Raw genomic sequence first — 6015 nt, forward strand, 5'->3', positions numbered from 1 at the left:
TGATTTTAGGAAAGGAGAAGTTAGGGCACTTTGTGAGAGAGCAAGATTGCTAGGTGGAAGTTCTCGTGGTGTTTTCTGTGTCATTTCATTGGCATGTGGTCAATTGTAGCACAGCCCCATTGGAGATGTAAGCTCTTAAACTTAGTAATTCCACTTGATGCTAGATTATAAAAAGTTACGTGCGGTAGAACCTGCAGACCTTCCAAGGAACAGTTAATCTCACAAAAAGAAGGATTTTGGAAAGAAAATATAGTCACAGCTGTTTTAGCCAGACTTTCTTTTAGTTATTTAGATCTGCTACTTATTCCTTGAACACATTCTTTTTTAAGTGCTTACTATGCTAGGAGCTGAGAATAGGATGAAGAGTTCCTTGGTTTCTTAACCTAAGTGTGTATCACCCCTCAAATCTTGTTCAGAAAGAGTCTGGGTAAAATAAAGTCAAGAAGTCAAAGTGAAACAGATTACAGAATGTTCTCACGATGAACAGGATCACTGTGCACTCTCATGCTGTTGGGCACATGGATGGGAATGGTGTCAGCAGCAAGCTCTTTGAATATCATCGGTTATAAAAAGTCCAAAATTCCTTGAAAGGGCATAAGGAGGCTGTGTTACACCTTCAAGTTGAAGTACTCTTTGAAACCCATTTTGTTGAATCACAGGGTCACCCGGCTAGGCTTACTATTAAACCAAAAATGAATAGTTCTAAGTCCTTTAACTAAATGTTCCCTTGTTCCCTCTTACCACTTTTTGGCTTTCCTAATAACTTAATTCTTGGGCCCCTCAGTTCTGTCCCTCCTTGGCTATTTGCACTGTTCATACTCTTAGATAATTACTATTTCCTTCTTTAGTCATCACCCACAGTCCATACATTTCATTATCATTATCTTATCTTGGTGCAAGAAACTCATCTAATTACACCTATGCATGTCCCTTTGAAGACGGTATCATAACGTTAATAATTTTTCTCTCTTATAATTGAATAAGTTACCTAGAAAATGATTTCTATATCTTATTTCTATTCCTCTCTTTTTAAGACCTCTGTCTATATTGCTGACTTGTCACCTGCTCAGATATTTAAGATGAAATCTACTGGTTGGGCAGGCAAGGAGTTGATATATGACTAACAGGCAATTCTCCTTCAGGACACTCAAGATTGTGTAAGTTCACCTGATTCATGCCTGCTGCAGCTGCGGCATATACTAAGCGCACAAAAACAAAGAGCAGGGATGGTTCTCTAACTCCATAAGCCAACAGGGAAATTATGTCTTGGTAAAATAAATAGCTCCCAAAATCATTCCGGAAATTCCAAGGAGTGATGGGATGTTTCTTCACATGCTTGTAGTGAGGAGACTAGGTTGTTTAATTGATGCTTTTCTTCAAGTTTGCTCCATTGTTTCTATACTTCCCTTTGAAGGTTCTTCACCATCATTCAGATCAATCTCTGTTCAGCAAAGATTCCTTAAGCCTCTTGTACATGCTAGACACTGTGCTAGGGGCTGGGAATGCAGCCATAAATACTGTCCAGTGGACACAGACACTAGTCTCTACTGTTAGATTCTTCTACTCATTGAATCAGACTCACCTATCTTTAAATATTTTGATAATGATCCAGAATATACAAGTATGGGCTGAAAGCATGGGCTCTGGTCAAACAGACTTGAGTATGAGACGGAAGCTCGTCACTGCCACCTGTGTATTCATGGACATGAGGGTACTCCTGAGCCTTCGGATTCCCATTTGTAAAACAGAGATCACAATACTACCTTCTCCCCAGGGTGAGTGTGAGGATTAAAAGAGATAGTACTTATAAAAGTATTTGCACCAGTGCCTAACATTGAGCAAGGGCTCAAAAAGTGCAAGCTCTTATCACTTAATAATATAATTTTCCCAGGCATGTGTACACAAACTCAGCTGGTTTTCTGCCAGAAGGCGAGGGCCTCCTTGAGCCATCAGCTGGGCTAAGCTTAAGAAAAGATGTCAGCAAGAGCTGAAAATGATGTGTGACTCATTCCATAACTAGTCTGTGGTTGAGGAGTCAACCAGGGGAATGAAGTTCAAGTGAAGATTTCTCCTGGCAAGTGAAATTAAGAGCATAAGAACTGGAACTGTGATCTAGAGTTCCCTCTCTCCAGCATAACATTTCCTCAGATTCATTCTGAAGAAAACAAGTCCTGAGAGAAGGTGTGAAGCAATGGTTCTCTGGCCAAAAACCTTTGGAAAATGCCATATAACATATATTGTGCCTTGTATATTCACAATGCACATTAGCATATTAAAGAATCAAATTCTGGCAGCAAAAACAATATTTAAACTTTCTATCATCTTCAGATATCATATTCATATCTGTATAGAATTCTTTTTTTTTTAATAGCACCAATTAACATCTCAAGAAACAACCTTTGGGAAATGATGCTAAAAGAAGCTGAAGCAAATTGATCTCACAATCATCAAGCAACAAAAAAGATGTATACTTGGGGAACAGGCCAATTATCTTTCTGGCCTTGACCCTTACCTGTAGTGTAACCTTGAGCAAGTCATTTGAGGTCTATAAATATCGAACGAAATAATAACACATCCTCCTCAGATAGCCAGAGATGGAAGAGTCATTATGAAAATTCACGTAAGAGAGGAATAGAAGTCGCCAAATAAAAGTTAATAATGTTACAGCGTGCATCCTAACTTTTACCAGAATAAATGCCAGGGAGCATTTCTCAATAGTAAAAAGCCTTTTGATATTAGATGGCTGGGAGAAGGTTGGGGTATGTTCAGGACATAGCTATTAACGAAAGCATAGGGTAAGTGTTGGAAATGAGTAGGCATGAACCCCGGGAAGGTGGAGAAAAGAAGGAAGATAAGTCAGTGCTGGCATGCTGAGGCCACCAACAGAAATGGTGGGAAAAAATGAGTCGGAATGGCAGAGGGACAGAGTGAGACTCTTTTTTTGATGTTCTAGTTTTGAAGCTAACAAACCACCCAGTTGGCGATTTCATCTATCTGGTCTTAGAAAAGTGATCAGAGCTTGAGAAATAAACTGGGGAGCCTTTAGCACATTATTGTGACAATTTTAAGAAAACGATCATGTCTTCTTCAGCTCTTTATCTGTTCAACCTAGTGTCTGGTACAGGGTAGAAGCTTTTAAAATGTTTGGAAAATAAATGAACAAATTAATACTCTGCAAATCTAATAAAGTAGATTCCATATCAAAATATCAAGGGAATAAAGTGATAGTTGAAACAATGGAATTAGGAAGACCAACAATGAAAGGTGTGTAAAGAAAAAGAAGGAGACCAAGGTCTAAGACAAGAACTACAACCAGTGAAAACAGCGGGAGTCAGAGAAGCTGACAGAGAGACAAGTGTTTGTAACATAACAGGAAAGAACAGAGAAAGTGGGTAGCCAGTGATATCAAATGCTCTGGGAGGTCAAATAGGATGAAAATTCATGCTTTGAGAAGAGCATCAGGACAATAATCCAAAATCCTGATGTCTGGGAGGTGGCTACAGCCTGTACAGAAGGAAAGTCCCCTCTACGTGCACATGTGTTTAGAACATGAACATAAAATAAGCTCGCTAATAGGAGGAAAACAGAGACCTAACTCTTTTTGTTGTTTCCAACACAAGATAATTCTTTTTAAACTTTTAGCTATGGAAAATTTTGAACATGCAGAAGTAGAGAGAGAAGTATAATGAACTCCCAGGGACCCAGCACCCAGCTTGAACCCCTGTCAACTCTGTCAACTTTGTTCTGTCTACACCTCCACCCACTCTCCCACACACATACTGGATTATTGTAAGGCAAGCACCAGATACCATGTTATTCCAATTACCATGTTATTCCAATCATTGATATTTTTGTTTGAGACTGAAGGGTATAAAGGCAGGCAGCAAAAAAAAAAAAAAAAAAAATTGGTGTGGTAGGCCTCCTTCTGGAGCAGATGAACACAACAAACAAAAGCCCAACACCAAGGAGGAACCTCCCCCTTCCTCTCCCGGAGCATGTGGCTATAACCAGCAGAGTGGGGCTTTTTTCTGAATGAGAAAATAGAGAAAAACTGCTAGCTTTATTAAAGAAGAAGATGCCTTTGAATAAAGTTGAAATGCCTTTTTTTTTAAGATTTTACTTATTTATTTATTTGAGAGAGAGAGAAAGAGAATGTTAGCAGTGGTCCATGCTGAGTGCGGAACTTGTCACAGAGCTCAGTCCTGCAATCTTGAGATCATGACTTGAGCCGAAATCAAGAGTCAGACACTTAACCGACTGCACCACCCAGGTGCACCGAAATGCCTTTCTTCTAGGTAGATTTACTAAAAAAATAAAAAAATTTTAAAAAAAGGCAATTTTAGAACATTTCTAATTTGAAACAAAATTGTATCTATGAAATTAAGGTGAACAGTCTTGAAGTAAAACACAATCTGAAATCAGAAAAGTTTGGTACTTGAATTTAAAAACATTTAATGATGTGTATGGAGAGATATAGAATGTGGATCAGATGATTCGATATTAAGGTGTCAGTTGACAGTTTCCTAAATGTGCCCCTCCTCCTACTCGTGCTCTCTTTCTTGCTTGCTCTCTCTCTCAAATGAATAAAGTATCTTAAAAAAATAAAAATAAAAAATAAAATAAAATAAAAATGCAAGGCTTTCAGATTGGAACATAATACCAAATCTAAGTAAATGCCATTTCTATAAGACATCCTTAAATACAGGGGCGCCTGGGTGGCTCAGTCGTTAAGCATCTGCCTTCGGCTCAGGTCATGATCCCAGGGTCCTGGGATCGAGCCCCACATCGGGCTCCCTGCTCCGCGGGAAGCCTGCTTCTCCCTCTCCCACTCCCCCTGCTTGTGTTCCCTCTCTCGCTGTGTCTCTCTCTGTCAAATAAATAAATAAAATCTTTAAAAAAAAAGGCATCCTTAAAATAAATACAATGCTTAAACATTATAAGATGTATAAAGAAAAACCAAGAAGGGAAAAGGAAAAGAAAGAAAGAGGTAGCAAAACCAGCAGGAGATAAAATAGGATTCAACAACTATAAACACTAAATAGGATTAAGAGGTCATAAGTGATAAGGACTTTTAAATTTGAATAATATAGTTAAAAGCCTGATTTAATAAATATATAATTATACACTAGAGAAAATACATCATTTTGAAACAACATGGCAATTTTACAAAAAACTCCAATGTATGGAAGTTGTTCATGTCACATTTTCTGATTACAGTCAGAAATTAACAAAATATTTAATAATAATAGAAAATCAGTCATTCATATACATCTAAAATCACTCAGATAAATTTGGGGTTAAAATAGAAATTGCAACTATAATTGAATCTTGTTAAGAAAATGGATATAATGGGACGCCTGGGTGGCTCAGTCGGTTAAGCAGTTGCCTTCGGCTCAGGTCATGATCCCAGGGTCCTGGGATCGAGCCCCATGTCGGGCTCCCTGCTCAGCGGGGAGCCTGCTTCTCCCTCTCCCTCTGCCTGCCGCTCTGCCTACTTGTGCTATCTGTCAAATATTAAATAAAACCTTAAAAAAAAAAGAAAATGGATATAATGAAAAACCCTGAGTACTGAAATTTACAAGATAACATGGTAAATGGGCAAAGAGAAGCCAATATATTTTTTTAAAGTTAGTAAGAGAGATCTGCATTATATGACATTAAACATTAGAAAGCCATAATAATTAAATCAGCTTTCCTCTAACTCTTTTACACTAAATACCTGATCAAACTCAGTCTGGCCCACTGACCTTCTTCCTCCTTTTTGTTCCCATCCTCAATAGCAACACTGCACTCCCTACTGGATACTTGATCCTCGAAGTCAGAACGAATTCCCTCTAAAAGATGGGAGAGGTAAATCATGGAATGATGGCAGGGGAAAATGACAAGGTGGACATGGCCAAATCCATATATGCTACATGAAAGTCCCCTGGTCACGGGGGTGACTTTCCAACCACCTACTACTTAAAAGTGTAGTTTAGCAACTGCCTTCGGCTCAGGTCATGATCCTGGAGTCCC

Source organism: Callorhinus ursinus, unplaced genomic scaffold (genome assembly GCF_003265705.2).
Source record: "Callorhinus ursinus isolate GAN/ISIS: 27379988/994484 unplaced genomic scaffold, GSC_fseal_2.0 scaffold6, whole genome shotgun sequence".
NCBI classification, from domain to species: Eukaryota; Metazoa; Chordata; class Mammalia; order Carnivora; family Otariidae; genus Callorhinus; species Callorhinus ursinus.